Here is an 18,109-nt window from a genome sequence, read left to right on the forward strand (position 1 = left end):
GGCCCCGAAAATGGGCTGTTAAGCACCGGAGGTGGCGTTCGACCACGAAGTTGGTCTCTCGGGCCACAGTGTTCCTCAAAAGGGAGGAAATAAGGTGTATACCAAAAATCGGAGCAAATGGAGGTGGTTAGGCGGTCCCGAACCGAGGCACACGGCCGTCGGCTCCGAAAAATCGGAAACCGGGCTCCAAACGGGAAAAAAAGGCCTACGACCACAAAACGTAGCCTACAGCCACTGAGAGATGATCTACGAGACCTCTCCCTCCCTTTGGGAAGAGAAAACAGAGAAAACAGAGCCTGGTTTGCAAACCGAGGCAAGGCACGAAAGAGTCCGGAAGTCCGGAGGCAAGGCTCGCAGCCGAGACTCTGAAACTTCTGAATGAGCACAATATGCAATATCACCGAGCGCTCAACTGGTGACGTCTGAGTCTTAAGGTCGGTCAAAAATGGGGTGTCTACAGTTACCCCTCTTTGACAGAACTCGGAAGTCATAAGTGACGGGAGTGAATGTCAAAGCCCAGAGACGACCCATTTTTGACAAGGCCGAAGACTTAGACAAACAGGCAAGATAAACAAAGATGCGCCCGCAGGCAGGGGGGGCAAAATGTAACTGGCAATGCAAGAAGCCGAAGGTATCTCAATGATCATGCAAATGCAGCAAGCTATAATGAAGCACATATTCACAGCAGATGCAACAGTTTTAAGCAAGAATGCAAAGCAACAACTTCATTTCATGTAGTTAAGAATGCGGAGAATTATTCAATTCTCGCCACGTCTCACATGGAGAAGATACAATACCTGCGCGGTTCATCTGGTCGCACCAGCCTCAAATGAACCGTACATACAATATCGTGCCTGCAAAAGGAAGAAACTCAACAAGCACAATATATTTAACAAAACATGTTCAAAGCGATATGGAATGCAGACAATCGCGGCGTCGATAGAAAGGTGCATCGCAATGCGAGGAGTAACGCGCGTGACAACGCGGGTTAAGTACGAGGATTTGACAACACCTGTGAAACGTGCACAATAGCATGAGTGGTGTGCATGAGAATGCAAGTGACGTGCATAACAATGCAGAATAAATGTGAATTCGAATGCGAATTTGTCGAAAAAACGACGAGCAAAGAAATGCGCGTTTTCGATGAGGGTGACTCAATTGCGACCTCCGGTTTACCTCCCGGAGGGGTCGCAACTTGTTCGAAAAGGATACATCTCACTTTTGACAACTAACGATGAAAAACGCATCGAAAGTTGGAGTCGAAGTTCCGGTAGAGCGATTTCGCGACGGAAAGTACACTTTTCTTGTACTTTTTCAGGTCCTGGGGACTCCAATCCTTCCCAAAATTTGCAGAGAGCTTGGTGGACACTTGGGGAACACCACCGACCAGGTCTCGTCCCAGAGAGAGGCCACCGACCAGCATTTTGCAAAAGGGGTGGTCGGTCTGCCACAAAAGGTGGTCGGCCGACCCCCTAGCCCAAATCCGGGGCAGTTCGGTCATTTTGCTCTCATTTCTTTAAATACACTCAGCCAAAGCCTCATTCCTCACAACCTCAGCTCCGAAAACACTTTCTCTACCTTCCTAGACCATTTTCCCCTTCAGATCTGAGCTCTATACGCGTTTTCCAACGCCCCACGCAAGTTGTTTTCGCGAAATCTTTCAGTTTTCATCACTTTGGACCGATTAAATTTTGATTTCGGCGTTTCTTTTCTCATTCTCACCACTTGAGGTAAGTTTGTCTCAACATTTGGAAGATTTCCTCGGGGGTTGACTTTTGTTGACTTTTTCATTTCTTGAGAATTGACTTTTGTTGACTTTTTTCAATTTTGGCTCATTTTGCTCATTTTTGCTCCCTTCTGCAGATTTTCTGAAATGGCCGGTCATTTTCCTCACGGTGGAGGTCCTCCGGGCGCCAGGGATGATCCCGATATTATGGCTCTGCCTTTGAGGGTTCGAACCTTCATACCCGAGAGGTACATCTCTCGAGCACATATCCTTCCGCGAGCTATTTTTTATCATTTCATTGATTTTGATGATCGAGCACCTGGGGATCCGCTTTTGCAAGAGCCGGAGTCTCACCTCTCTCATGAGGCACGAGAGGTATTTACTTCGCCCTTTTTTACATTTCTGCAACGTATTCCGCATTTTTGTACATTTCATGCCTCTTGCTATGCATATCTGCTCTTTTTTAGCACGTAGCTTGTTCTGAAGCTTAGCCCATGATACAGTATTCTGTTTGCGTTTTGAACGCTTGAATTTCTGATCACGTAGCCCATAACCTGATGGTGAACACACAGCACACATATATGTTGACAGTTGAACACACAGCCCAAACTCTGAATTTCTGAACACGCAGCCCAAGTTGAAGGTGAGCACACAGCACACACTTGTTGAGAGTAGAACACACAGCCCAAACTTTGAATTTCTGAACATGCGGCCCAAGTTGAAGGTGTGCACACAGCACACACTTGTTGAGAATAGAACACACAGCCCAAGCTCTGAATTCCTGAACACGCAGCCCATTGTTGAGGTGAACACACAGCCCACACTTGTTGAGAATAGAACACGCAGCCCAAACTCTGAATTTCTGAACACGCAACCCATTGTTGAGGTGAGCACACAGCACACACTTGTTGAGAGTAGAACACGCAGCCCAAACTCTGAATTTCTGAGCACGCAGCCCATTGTTGAGGTGAACACAGCCCACTGATTTGTTGAGAGTAGAACACACAGCCCAAACTCTGAATTTTTGAACACGCAGCCCATTGTTGAGGTGAACACACAGCCTACTGATTTGTTGAGAGTAGAACACACAGCCCAAACTGTGAATTTCTGAACACGCAGCCCAAGTTGAAGGTGAGCACACAGCACACACTTGTTGAGAGTAGAACACACAGCCCAAACTCTGAATTTCTGAACACGCAGCCCATTGTTGAGGTGAACACACAGCCCAAACTGAAGGTGAGCACACAGCACACTGATTTTGAATTCTGAACACGCGGCTCATTGCTGAGGTGAACACACAGTCCACATTGATTGAGAGTCGAACACGCAGTCCGAACACTTGAATTCTGATTTGATTTTGCATATAGCTTATACATTTCATTTGCACGTAGCTTGTATATCTCATTTGCATGCAGCTTGTTTATTTCATTCTAAAATTGAATATATGTATTCACCGTGAATGCAGGTGTCCTCCCATGTTACACGAGGATACGGCTCCATTGTTGTGAGAGATTGGTACGCGGAGCTCCCAGAAGCCGTCCGCGATTGGGTTGATCTAGCAGGATTCGGGCCCTTTTGTGTCGGGATATCTCGTTATCCAGCTAGCAGGACGTTGATGGGCGCCCTGGTGGAGAGGTGGTGGGACACCACCAACTCCTTTCATTTCTCATCTGCCGGGGATATGACCATGACCCCTTTTGACTTTGCAGTATTAATCGGCCTTGACGTGGGAGGCTAGGCGATCCCATATGACGAGGACATGGGCCAGTGGGAGGCTGCTTGGATCTATTTACTGGGAGCTCGTCCACCGGTCGACCGATCCTCGGGCCGAGTCCGGTACACTTGGTTTTCTTCACATTTATCGTACTTCTGACGACATGTTGACCTTGAACATTTTACTGTTTTGATTAATTGTATGTGTAGAGCACATCTGACACACCACATTCATATACTGTATCTGCATGCACCCTCATTTCATGTAGTTTGCTTGCATCTGTATCTGATACACACATTTTGAGCTGATGTATTCAAATTGCACTTTTTATTTTCAGATGCCTCCAGTATATCCGCCACAAGCCGGGCCATCTCGACCTTCTCGGGGAGCCGAGCCATCTCGGCCTTCTCGCGGGGCCGAGAGAGGGGAGTCGTCCCGCAGACGCAGGGCACACACCGTAAAGGAGGAGCCCGATGAGGACGAGGAGGAGGAGGAGGCTACAGATCGTCAGGAGGAGGCTGCAGATCGTCAGTCAGAGACCTCTGCTGACAGAGAGGAGGGTTCCGACCCTGGTTCCGGGAGTGGAGAGGAGGCTAAGGAGGATCCTGAGGATGACAGTTTCGACTCAGATGGTGCCGGTGAGGCAGAGCCTGTTCCGCAGAAGAGGACGAAGAGGGCCTCTTATTCCTGCTCTTGAGAGCATTGGTGCAGCTGTTTCTTGCTTTATTTATCTTTTTTACTAGTAGTTGTAGCACATTGTACATTATTAGGCAGTTTTATTTTCTGTAAAACTTGTACCTTTGCTGTAAAATGTTGTAACAAAGGAAGCATGATGGAATGAAACAGCTTTTTTGAAAAAGTGTTGTACTTTATGTTCTCAGCATCGCATCGCATCATTTTGTAAGTAAAGAGATTGAACGGTAAATGTGCATTGTGTATATGCCAAGTCAGGTAGCGAACCGACACGACAAACTAACAACCTAACTTACTAAAAAACAACAAAAACCTCAGCAAGTTTACAACTCGATAAGCAAAACACAACAAAATTGATAAACAAAGAGTAACAACTCAAATGCACAAAACTCGGCGACTCGATTAAACAAGACTCGGTAAACGAAACAACTCGACCAACAAAACAACAACTCGATAAGCAAAACAACTCGATAAGCAAGATTTAACAACTCTATAAACAAAGTGTATTTCGGACGATCTGGGCAACAGGACGCATCCAAAACTGAGGAAAACTCGCGCTTTCAACACTCCCGGTACATGGAAATGCTAGGGACTTTCTTCCAAAGGGTAGAATAGGACCAAATACACAGATTGCAGCATGGCCGGCCACCTTTGGGGGCCGGCCAACCAGCTTTCTGCATTAGAGGGGAGGGGGGTAGCCGGCCTACTAGAAAAGGTGGCTGGCCGGCCACTTTGCTCAGGCATCACCAGTTTTTCGACACGTGTCCCTCCGAACAGTGCCTTATCCCCTTTAAAAGTTCTAGCTCCGTGGCTCATTCATTTCATCTCAGTTTTGCACCAAAATGGAAGCGTTTCTCGTCGAAAATCTCACAGCTTGGATTGCTTCTTTAGACGGCTCGAAAAAGTTGAACTTCCGGGGCTTTGGCTTGAATGCACTATTCACGCTAAGCCGTACTCCGCTACACCTTCCTTTCCTTCATGCCGCGGCAAGGTTTTGGAACCCGGTAACACATGTCTTTAGCTTCGGCGGGCAAGAGGTATGTCCAACTTTCGAAGATTTTCAAGTTTTGATGGAATCCGAAAGTTGTGAAGAGATCTTGCCTCAGTTTCGCTTTGGTCACGTCCAAGCTTTAGGGCGGATGTGTGGACTCACCACGCATGACGCTCGGTCTCTGACCTGTAATGGGGAACTGGACATCCTCGGATTGATTTATCGCTTTTCTGACGCCGGTGACCGTGGCGACCATCATTGGCAAGGTTTTTGACAACATGCCCTTCGCTTGTGTATGCTATCTCACTTTCTGCTTGCGTCGGGCTTTGGTGGATCTAGCATTCGCTTGATTGAAGTTACTCAAGGCTTGAAGGCTGGAAAGAGTTGTATTGCGATGACACTGGCTGAGACGTTGATGGGCTTGGATGCTTTCCATCGCCGGGAGACGACCAGATTTGCGGGGAGTCCACTACTGCTGCAAGTAATGTTTCCCACCCAATCTCACATATGTAATGCTCACATCACTCGGCCTTCAGGCTCGGTTTTTCTCACAAAACCCTTGTCTTACTTTTCTCTCATCGTACATCTCTCTATTCTTTATTCTCTCATTTTTCATCCCTCCCCAAGTATGGTTGATGGATAAATTGCAAGTCATGGACTCTTGCCCAGCCTACTCAGCTCGCGGCTACTTCTTTCGACAACGCCTAGTCGATGCCTTTGATAAGGGATGGTGGTTCAACTGGATGTGCAATTTGTCTGCAGATCGCATTGCCTGGCGCTGCCCTTGGCTTAATCTCCCGGTAATGAGCTATAGTATGTTCCGGAAGACCGGGATCTAGTTGGTTGGTCAGACTCACTGCGTATTCTACTTTCCGTTCCAGTTCCAATGCCAGTTTGGTCATGATTAGACTTGCCCGCCAGAGGGGATAAAGTATCCGGCTGCCTTCCCAGTTCGAGGTGCACAGCTTGCCCGATATGCCACAGCGTGGAGGACGAGAGAACTCCTGGCCCCCGCTCCTACTTTCATTTGCACCTTGTCTGACGAGTGCTTGGATTGGTTCAATGAAGAGGCACAGATTGGGCCCAGCTTGGCATCAGAGGCTTCGACCAGCTCTGGGAGGGGGCGCAGGGACAGCTGACTTGACTATGCCCCGGATTTATTGCTTTATTAGTACTTTCAAGTTTTCTTTATGAATGTAATAAAAAGCAACTTCAATTGTATCCAAGAGCAGGAGAACTCTATTTTGAAATCAATGAAATTGAAGGTTGTGGTACTGAAAATTTTCCGCTTTGGTCCAAAAATGGTCTTAGTTGTAGAAAGATTAATTTGAACAAAGTCAAATTTTTATTAAAACTTTTCAAAACCATTTTTGATATGGATCAGAACTGGACACGCCTGAGATCTGTCACTGAGATGCGCAACCCCGGATCCCTGCAACTGGAAAGTTGCCCCTAGTCTGAAGAGTGTTGCAGCACTGCATGGCAACGGAAAGCTGCCCCTAGTCTGAATAGCACTGCACCGGAGATTCCACTGGAAGCTGATAGACAAAGATGACTGAGATGATCAAATGGACAAAGTTGATCGGGGAAAAGTTTATGGCTGAACTTCAGGATGAAGTTGCCTACGTATCCCGGAGATGTGAATCAAGCCTTACGTAGTTCAGGCTTAGGTTCACTCGAGTATTTTCACTCTCCTTTTACGCTCTAACTTTTGCCAAGGCCGCCCTTTGCGGGTTTTCAACCTTGCGAGCTTAGTTTTTATGTTTTCCAATTTTTTTATGCTCTAACTTTTGCCTAGGTCGCCCTTTCGAGTTTTCGGCCTAGCGAGCCTCTCAGGGGTAATATTTCTTCAGCTTGTCCATGTTGATCGGTTGGGAGAACTCTAGGCCATCTAGATCCATCAGAACCATAGCTCCACCTGACCAGATAGCTTTGATGATGTAAGGGCCAGTCCAATTAGGTCTGAACTTGCCCCTTGGGTCGTGGATGGGAGCTCGGTTGTCCTTGAGCACCAAATCTCCTTCCTTTAGATTCCTGGACTTAACTTTCTTGTTGAAAGCCTGGGCAATTCTGCACTGATAGCCTTGAACATGGTACAGTGCTTTCAGTCTTCTCTCATCAAAGAACATAAGCTCCTCAAACTTGCTCTACTGCCAATCTGCTTCGGCTATTTGACATTCAGCTAACACTCGCAATGACGGAACCTCAATCTCGATAGGTAGAACGGCCTCCATCCCATAAACCAATGAATACGGAGTCGCTCCGGTAGAAGTTCTAATTGAAGTCCTGTAGCCCCACAGAGCAAATGGCAACTTATCTGGCCAATCCCGGTAGGTTTCCACCATCTTCTGCAGTATGTGTTTGATATTCTTGTTGGCAGCCTCGACCGCTCCGTTGGTTTGCGGCCGGTATGTGGATGACTTATGAAAAGCCACGTTGTATTTCTCCAACAAGTCAATCACTTCCTTCTTGAAGTGGGAACCGTTATCCGAAATGACCTCGTTTGGGACCCCGTAGCGACAGATGATGTTGTTTCTGATAAATTTTGCAACGTGCGACGCCTTCAACACGGCATACGATTGGGCTTCGACCCACTTCGTGAAATAATCTATCGTGACCAGGATGAACTCATGCCCATTCGACCCCTTTGGAGTGACAGCCCCGATCACATCGATTCCCCAAACTGAAAATGGCCATGGCGAAGTCATGTTGTACAGCTTCGACGGCGAGATATTCATGCGGTTTGCATGAATCTGACACTTGTGGCATCGCCGAACAAAACTGATACAATCCTCCTCCATGGTGGACCAGTAGTAACCCTGTCTGAGGATCTTCCGTGCTAGCATTACTCCGTTCATATGTGCACCGCATTCTCCTCCATGGATGGCCTCCATCAGGCGCTTCGATTCCTTGGCTTCAACACACAGCTTATGCATTCCCAAATGACCTCTCTTATACAGCTTACCCCCACAGATGATGAACTGAACGGCCATTCTTCTTATCGCCCTTTTATCCTTGGTATTTACCCCTGGTGGGTATGCTTCCTTCTCCAAGAAATTCCAAATGTCATAATACCAGGGGTTTTCGTCCTGAACCTCATCTATAGCAGCGATCGACTCATAGGCTGGCGCAAATTTCTGGTCAATGATGACTGGACGCATCCGGATTCCGAACGGGATGTCTATCATGGAAGATAGAGTTGCTAAAGAATTTGCGAACCTGTTGTTCTCTCTTGGAAGATGAGCAAAGTTTAGCTTTTCAAACCAAGGAATTAACAAGTCCAAGGTCTGGTGATACATCATCATCTTTTCTTCTTTGACTTTCCACTCTCCTTTTGCTTGAGACACAACAAGGTTTGAATCCCTGATGACGTCCAACCGTCTTGCTCCTAGTTCTAGGGCTGCTTCTAGACCGGCAATGCATGCCTCATATTCTGCTTCGTTGTTCGAGACTTTGAACCGGAGTTTGAAGGCTAGAGGGATACGGGAATTATCAGGTGCTATCAGCAACACTCCTATCCCATACCCATACTGATTTGACGCTCCGTCAAAGTACATCGTCCAATACTCGTCGTCGCTGTGCAAAATGGCTTCATCTGGAAATAAGTATTCAACTGCTTCACCTCCTTCCACTGGATGATCGGCTAAGAATTCTGCTACTGCTCTTCCCTTGACAGACTTGCGTGTCACATATTTCAGGTCGAATTCGGAGAGCAACAACAAGCTAGCCTACCCGTAAGTGCCGGTTTCTCGAAAAGATATTTGATGGGATCAAGTCGTGAAACCAACATTACGGAGTGAGCTAACAGGTAGTGCCGCAGCTTCCTGGTAGCCCATACCAAAGCTAAGCAAGACTTCTCCAAAGGCGTATAGCGAGTCTCATACTCTAGCATCTTCTTGCTCAGATAGTAGATGGCTCTCTCCACCTTGTCCTCTTACTCTTGTGCAAGCATACAGCCCATTGTGGTCTCGGTCACTGAAAGGTACAATATCAACGGTCTCCCCGGCTCTGGCGGTGACAACACGGGCGGGTTCTGTAAATATTCCTTGATCTGTTCAAAAGAAGCTTGGCATCGGCCGTCCCATTGGAATTTCTTGCCTTTCTTCAGGAGACCAAAAGTGGTTCACAAGTCAAGGTTAATTTTGAGATAAACCGTCTTATGAATTGCACTTTACCCAGAAAGCCTCGCACCTCCTTTTCAGTCCTTGGTGGTGGCATTTCTAAGATGGCCTTGATCTTTGAAGGGTCGACCTCGATGCCCCTTTGTGTAATCAGAAATCCCAGCATTTTTCCCACTGTAACACCGAACGTACACTTCTGAGGATTTAGCCGCAACTGAAACTCTCTGATCCTTTGAAAGAACTTTTGCAAGGCGGTGTAATGGCCCTCTCTTTCTTTAGACTTGACAATCATGTCGTCCACGTACACCTCAACCTCTTTGTGGATCATATCATGCAATATTGTAGTCGCGGCCCGTTGATATGTAGCTCCAGCATTCTTTAACCCAAACGGCATCACTCTGTAGCAGTAAGTCCCCCACGGGGTGGTGAAAGCAGTCTTTTCCCTGTCTTTTGGTGCCATCACTATCTGATTGTAGCCTGAGAAACCATCCATGAATGAGAGCAAAGCATGCCCTGCTGTGAAGTCCACCAACTCGTCAATATGCGGCAAGGGAAAGTCATCCTTCGGACTAGCTCTGTTCAAATCCCTGAAATCTATTCACACTCAGATCCTGCCATCCTTCTTCGGCACTGGGACGATGTTGGCCAACCAAGTCGGGTATTCGGATACCAGCAGGAAGCCTGCGTCGATTTGCTTGGTGACCTCTTCCTTAATCTTGAGAGCCCAGTCCGGGCGGATCCTTCTGAGTTTCTGCTAAACAGGTCGGGCCTCGGGGTCAAGAGGGATCCGGTGCTGTACAATCTCAGGATCGATTCCAGGCATGTCTTCGTAGGACCACGCAAAAACATCTTTGAAATCTTTTAATAAATCCTGTCATCCTTCTTCGGCACTGGGACGATGTTGGCCAACCAAGTCAGGTATTCGGATAACAGCAGGAAGCCTGCGTCGATTTGCTTGGTGACCTCTTCCTTAATCTTGAGAGCCTAGTCCGGGCGGATCCTTCTGAGTTTCTACTTAACAGGTCGGGCCTCGGGGTCAAGAGGGATCCGGTGCTGTACAATCTCAAGATCGATTCCAGGCATGTCTTCGTAGGACCACGCAAAAACATCTTTGAAATCTTTTAATAAAGCGACTAAGCGCTCGCATTCCTCTGAAGACAACGTGGACCCGATCTGGACCAGCCGCGGGTCCTCCTCAGTACCAATATTTACTGTAGTGATTTCATCAACCAGGGGTTTAACAAATCTTTCCTGCTCTTGTTCAATTAAGCGTTGCAAAACCGGAGGAACTTCGTCCTCGTCGTTTTCATCAAATTTTTGAAAGTCTGAGTTAATACAATAAATCAAAGGCACAGAAAAGTACTCAGAAACCACAGCTACTTGATTCTCATTAAGCACATCCAAATCGTCTGATTCTTCGATTACAACAGACTCAAAAGAGAAAGAAAAAGACGACCTGGACAAGACTTTGGCATCCGGGTTATCATCCCCAAGATTACCAGACTCAGACTCAGTCGAGCTGGAACCTGATTCCGACTCACAAGACTCGGTGAAATCAGATTCCGGCTCACTACCTGACTCGGTGCTGCTGGACAAAAATCCCTCTTCATATTGCCAAATGAGAGAGGGTGCGATAGATGCATCCAAAATAGTTGCTGGCAGGCCCGCAGTCGTTCCATTCCCGATCACGCATACCGAGAAGTTATCCCCCAAGCACTCCTGGTCGATCGGAGGATCTGAAAGTAGACATGCCAGTGCTACCCCCATTTCAAGTTCGGTGTCCTCAGACTGCACTTTCTTACTCTATTCAACCTCAGTTGATGGGTCTGTCTGCTCTTCGGAAACGTCATCCCCGGATAACTGCAGGTCAAAGAAAATCTCAAACCCCGGCACGCGCTTTCTCTCCGCGTTCAGCCACGGCTCTGGGAAGCCGCAAAATTGAAAGTCCTCCCCCTCCCGGACGAAGCGTCCGTTCAGGGTACCCTGAATGGGCCTATGCATCAGCTCAAAAGGCTTCCCGTCCTGCTTTGCTCTGGCTCTTCCAGCCATTTCCTTTCCCTTCCTCACCCAGTCCTCTTTGGTGGGCAGATATCCCAAGCCAAAGGTATGAGGGTTGTGTGGCACTTCGGCCAATGCTGCGACGCCCTTCCGGCCACTCCTTCCTAATCCCATCCCGGGGATGTGTTGTAGCTTGTTCATGAGGTATACAGATTGAGCACTGACATATACTCCCTCATTAACGGCCATGATATTCTGTACAACCTGGGCCTCAGCCAAAGTAAACCCTGATAAGAACAAATCCTCCGTGCCATGTTCAATTTCCAAGACTGGTGTAGACACTTCTGGCGGTGGATGGATTGATGAATTCCCGAAAACAATGGCCACCCCCTTCCCGTGAGGGTACTTCAGCATTTGATGCAAAGTGGAAGAGACTGCCTTCACTTGGTGCAACCACGGCCGTCCCAAGAGCAGGTTAAAGGTTGCGGGAACGTCCAAGACATGGAATTCAATGTTGTGTTGTCCTGGACCAACCTGAGTCTGAATTTTGACAGTCCCCATCACCTCCTGCTTGTGTTATCGTAGGCTCTGATCACTTGAGTAGTTGGCACGAAGTCCGCGGGCTTCAACCCGATCGCATATGCCGTCCTTGACGGGCATACATTAATGGCGGATCCCGTGTCGATAAGAACCACTGGCACCCACTTGCCTCTACATTCCACGAAGATGTAAAGGGGTTTGTTATGATTTGCGCCCTCAAGCGGCAGTTCTTTATCTGAAAAGGTTAGTGTCGGCGAACCAGCTGCTATGGTGTGGTATCTATAGAGAGTTTGGCCTTGTCCATAGCAGATAGGACAGCCTGTCTATGCACTCGTGAAGCCATAAGCAGTCCCCAGATGGAGATGTCTGCTTGTATCTTCTTTAACTGTTTGAGTACAGCCTCCTCTTCAAGCTGTTTCTCCTTCTGTTTCTCAGCTTCTTTATCCTTCCCAGATGCCTCTGGCTAGTCCAGGTGCGGGGGCTTGAAATACCGCCCGCTTCTTATCATATGGTCGACCTCTCCAACATACCAGGTGTCGTCTGGCTGATGGTTTCCCCAATCTTCATCTGTGTGGGCAAGACATAAATCATCGTCCTCCCACCACATTCCATCGGCCGCCGACAGACACCTGTCTGGCTCCGGTATGTTTGTACTCTCAGTACTTTCAGCCCACATGCCCACAGCATCTTCTGTCTTTGTGCACACAGCACTTTCGGCCCCTTCACAGGCTTTTTCCTTCCTGATTCTCTCAGAATCCCAAAACTTTCCTTGTTCTGACTGCATCAGTGCAGTTTGTGGTTCAACTTTCTCTGCATCCACAATGCTCAAGTCCCGAGCAAAATTCTTCGTACCGGCGCTCTCCGGCAATGTAATCTGGCTTCCGGCCCTTCCGGCCACAGCTAATATTCCTACCCCTGCTGGGCTCTGTTCTAGTTGGGACTCTTCCACCGCATCCGATTGATCATCCAGCCATCCAGTGGCCTCTATCGATTCCTTATAATTAAACCAGTTGACTGCCGCGCCCCCTGATTCTTGGTCATCGAAAAACTGTAGGTTGGCAAAGTCCTCCTCCACAACCGTCAAATCATTTGCCCCTTGCTCAAATCCATCCCCCTGGATCACACACAACTCTTCCTTCTCTGGCAATTCTATACCCAGCCTAATCTGGCCTGTTGACAAGATTTACTCACTCGGATCGTAGGCTTCCCCAGCAAAACTCTCAGACTGTTCAATCCCAGACTCAACAATTCCATTCGTTTCTGAAGTCTGCCCTGCCCCACCTTCGATGGTCACCACCGTCGGCTCTGGTTGGGTTGTGGAGATGCCCAACATGCACAAAGAGTCGGTGCAGTCAGGAAGGAGCACCTCCGGCTTGGGTAGGTGGGATGGGGTGATATAGATACTAGGATCGTAAGATGCGACCCCAGTTTGGATAAAATTGATTCTATTGGGAGGAGGAGCTTGGTTATGCGATGGGAGAGGATTGGTTATGACATTGGGTTTGTCGGGAGGCGCAATCACCTGCTTGTCAATAAGATCCTGGATCTTGTGACGCAATATAAAACAACGGTCGGTGTCGTGACCGTGTTGTTGGTGATACGCGCAGTATTTTGCTGGGTCATGAGAGGGAGGGAGTGGATTTGGTAGTGGCCTCGACTCCAGGGGCTTCAAATGCTTTTTCCTGATTAATACCCCTAGAGCCTTGGATAGGGGCATATACAAGGGTGTGAAGGTTCTTTGGCCTCTGGGTTGGTATTTGGTGGTCTGCGTGTTGCTTCCGGATGCACCGGAGAAGGGCGTGGCTGCCATAGGTCTTGGAAGGGGAGGGGGAATGGTGGTGACCATGCTCACCTCTGAAGCTCTTGCAGTTGTAGCGCCACTCGGGCCTGCATTGTTGTTACGGTTGAAAGTCCTCCTTGGTTGCTCCCTATCTTGGTCGATCAGACCCTGTTTCATTGCATCTTCAATCTGTACCCCCATCTCGTGCAGATCTGAAAAAGTGGGGAAGGGGAGTACAATAATCTTTTGCATCAATTTTGGCTGGAGATTGCGCGCAATCATCCTGATCTGGTCTTTATCGGTGGGCCTTAAAGTCATCATCGAGGCCTTCGCCCTCCACCAGGTCACAAAATCCGAGAAACTCTCCTTAGGCTCATGCCTTGTTGTTTCGAGATCACGAGTTGTAATCTCAATTTGGATGTTGTAAGAGTATTGCGCAATAAAGGCTTCAGCCATTTCATCCCAACTCCGTTTGACATCATCCTCCAACTTTGCATACCAGATGGCGGCTACACCCGACAGGGTCCGGCCAAATAGTGAAAGCTTCTGGGGTCTAGTTAGGCCCATTGGCCGCAGTATATCTGAGAATAGCCGGAGGTGGACCATGGGATCCCCAGACCCGTTGAAGCGATCGATCTGCGGCATTTTGAATCTATCCGGCAACGTTACAGCCACGTCGGTATATCCGTCCTCGATATCCGGGATAGCCTTTACCCCCTGGGATTTTTTGAATAGCTTCTCGAGCTTGCTCAATTTCAGTGCTTTATGGTCTACCTCGAACTCGAAGGGGGAATCCGGTTGATTGACAGGCGTAGGTGCCTTAGATAGCTGGGGCAGAATTGGGGGCGGAGCTGGCCCTGTTGGTATGTCCGTATCTGCCTGGACATTTGGTGGGCCATGATCTCAGCCTGTTGTTTAGCAAACTCATCACGGCGAACAGCGTCCTGCTGCATGGCTCTCATGGTTTCTTGCATCTGACGCATCATTTCCTCAACTCCTGTCGGTACCGCCATACTGCCCTAATTTGTCTGAACTATTGGCAGGTCTATTTCTATAGCAACAATCGGGATCTCAATCTGACTGTCCACTGATGGGGTGATCCACTGCTCTGGCAACCTCTGCTCAGATACACTGCGTTTTCTTGGCCTCCGTCTGATAACTGGGGGTAGAGAGTGAAACACTGGCTGTCTGTCAACCAGATCCTCGGATCGATTGAGTCGGCGACCTCTGGTCCAGGGTGCTTGGGGAATATCTACTTGGTCGGAAGCAATTGTGCTAAAATTGCCTTAGTAAAAGAAAAATAAAGCAATAAGGAAATAAATAAACAGATAAACGGACAGCATAACAGCTTAAAGTAAATGCACAACACACAGCCGGGCATAACAACACACAGTCGGTAAGCTGAACACACGCTGTTCTCAATCACTAATCATTATCCCTGAATCACTATCCCCAAAGACTGAATCTAATACCCGCAGATAACTGATTCTCAAACACTGACTGATGCCCGCAGGCCTGATGCCCCAAACTCTCAAACTGTTACATGCAATCCCTGTAGAGACATACTCTGACAGCACATAACAGATAATTGAGAGCCAAAACACCCCTATGTTGGGGGAGGGTTTCCCTGTCCTATTTTGTCAGGAGCTAGGGTTTCACTACGCACGCAGCGGTTTCATACAACCTATATCGGGTAAGCAACCTGTCCTAGTTTGGAATGGTCACTATGGATCCAAATATGCACTAGGTCGAATGGTCAAAAAAGGTGCCCCGGTAAAACCGGGGTTTGTGTTCCCATAGTGGCAGAGCCCATAACCGGTCAGCCTTATGGTCATGCCTTGACAAGACAAGCCTCCGGCAAACCGTTCACGAATAGCAGATGGCAAACACGGTGTCCTAGGCGCACCAATGCACATGCAATGCAAAGAAACACACAAGTGTAGTCAAAACAAGATATCATGAGTTCGAGTCAAGTTCTCTACATCCCCAGCAGAGTCGCCAAAAACTGTAGACGTCCCCGAACGCCCCGGGAGGGTGAGTCCCCGTTCTGTTCGTATTTGGGCTCACTACAAGTTCGGGCTCTCAAATTGTCACGGTTCTTAATCTGAACCAAAGAGTCCAAATCCGGCAAATCGTTTTGAGAAAACAGATTTTTTGAAAGAAGTGCCAAACATGGACTGCTTTTCCAGATACAGAGTCGCCACCTAAATATTTTATTTTTGGGAAATTTAGGAAACCCTGACTCGTTGCCTAAGGCCACGTGTCTGTCATCACCAAAGTTGCCTCGGCTCGGGAACTTGGGTACGATTGGGGAAGGTCACTTCGTGAGCACCCCCGCTCGCCCGATCAAAATCGGCCTCTACTAACCATGATATCTATTTTTGAAAACATTATGCGTTCTTATTCCGGTTATTAGCCTAGATTTACTATGTGATGCGCACAGCATACAAGTATAGACTGGGTCGCCTGAATTTGAACAAAACATTTCGTGTTTGTTTATTTGAAAATGGTTTGATGGTGCTACCCGCAAGTAGGCTAAGACGTGGATTTGCCACCCTCAGGTGGGCTTAGAAAATATGATTTTGCCACTATCTAGTGGGCTTAAAAAAAAACTCACAGTCAACTAATTGTTCCAATCCAAATAACCCAACCTTCACCCACAGGCATTCAGGCAGATATATCACATAAGCAATTAGCCTCATAGTAAGCATGCTATCATGGCAATCACTCACACGCATGCAAGGATGCTAAAGCATAAAACTTACCGAGTACTCCAAGCCAAAACAGAAGCTAATTAGAAATCCATGCATGATCCTAATTATACAGAAATGCCTAATGCAACACATGCAAAAGTGCAACTATAGCAATCTTGGCTATTCTAAACATGGCATATGAAATGCTGCAGCTAACATGTATTCAACTTGGAATTGAAAATACAATGCAATTAGTATGATGCGCCGAGCCCGGTGCGTGCAAAACAGATGAATGAATGCAAACATGCTATCATACTGTATGCTAATTGAAACATGCCCTAATCTAACCATCATAAGCGGGTAAATAAAAAGCAGAAAGACGTGGGGTTGGAAGACATACATCGCACACACGCACACTTATTACAGTTGTGCCCTCGCACGGAGGGTCCGAATAAATAATATACAGTCCCAAATGAATAATTACAGTCCAAATATGTACAAAACCCTAATTAATTAACAAATTAAATTAGGAAAGCAAAAAATTGGCATGCAAGCCAGGGACTGCCTCAAATCTGCTCCGGATGACGAATGATGCATGCTCGGGTTGCCTTGTGCCGAGAATCCCTCGCGATGCCCCGGTTTGCCTCTGTTTGTAATTGTTCTTGGAATGCGTGCCAAACTCCAAAAGGCTACTGATTTCTGATTTGCTGCAACAGAGAGCAACAAAGAGGCATGGCAAAGTATTTTCACATATGTATGCATGACTACTCTTCAGGGAGTGTAGTCCTCGATCCTCGTGCCACCAATCACGCATCTCGATGCATGATGGCCGAGGAGTCGAATTGCACGACTCGATATGAAATGAATGCACATATGGACACAATAAGGCCTAGACTCCATCATGGATAATCCGGAGTGTCGGCGACCAGGAATTGAAACATGTTCCGTCACTCGGAGTACGAAACGTCCCTCGTTTCCCGTGCTCGGGCTAACTCCTATCCCAAGCACAATGCAATGTGCATGACATGCATGAATGCAACTAATATACAACCTAGCATGCACAATGCTATGAAATGGCATACACAATGCACGAGGTAACATGGCATACACGATGCGCTAACATACAACCGAGCATACGCAATGCTATGAAATGAAATGGCATACACAATGCACAATGGACTTACACCAACATGAGTGGACCTCAGCCACACTCACATCAGTAGCCATGAGATGAAAAATGAGACTCTCGAAATACGTGCACGCATGCACGCAAACCGAGGACCGAACCTAAGGCAACAAATGCCACTCTACCAAATCATGGCAAGGCATGGAATATGGTATGCAAACATGCAAATTTCAACGCTGAAATTTGATACAAAACAGCCCCGAAACATGGAAACATGGCACCCGATGCATGGAATGAACCCCGAAATTCGAACTAGGCACATGGAATGACTTACGGCTATACAAAGCATGCATTATTTGATCATGAAGCATGAATACAGATGCAAGACAGTCCCAAAATATGCATATTTCCAGTTTATAACAAGCCTCAAAAATGAACACAAATAGAGCTAATCTATCATGCAAAAATGGCCCTAAAAGAGAGATTAAACACAAAGGGACAGAAGCTGGCCCCAAATGACAAAGATCCCTTCAACAAAGTTGAATAGGGGCTCAAAAAAAGTCACTTTAAAGTTTACATCAAGCCACGAAAATAATCACAAATAAGGCCAAACTATTATGCAAGAAAAGGCCTAAAAGAGGGGTAAAGAGACAAGTGGTAGCTTCTGTTCTCAAACAGAGGAGATCCCTTCAACAAAGTTGAAGAGGGGCTCAAAAAAAGGTATTTC

This window comes from Camellia sinensis, chromosome 9, assembly GCF_055761805.1.
Source record: "Camellia sinensis isolate YWXY chromosome 9, ASM5576180v1, whole genome shotgun sequence".
Taxonomy (NCBI): Eukaryota; Viridiplantae; Streptophyta; class Magnoliopsida; order Ericales; family Theaceae; genus Camellia; species Camellia sinensis.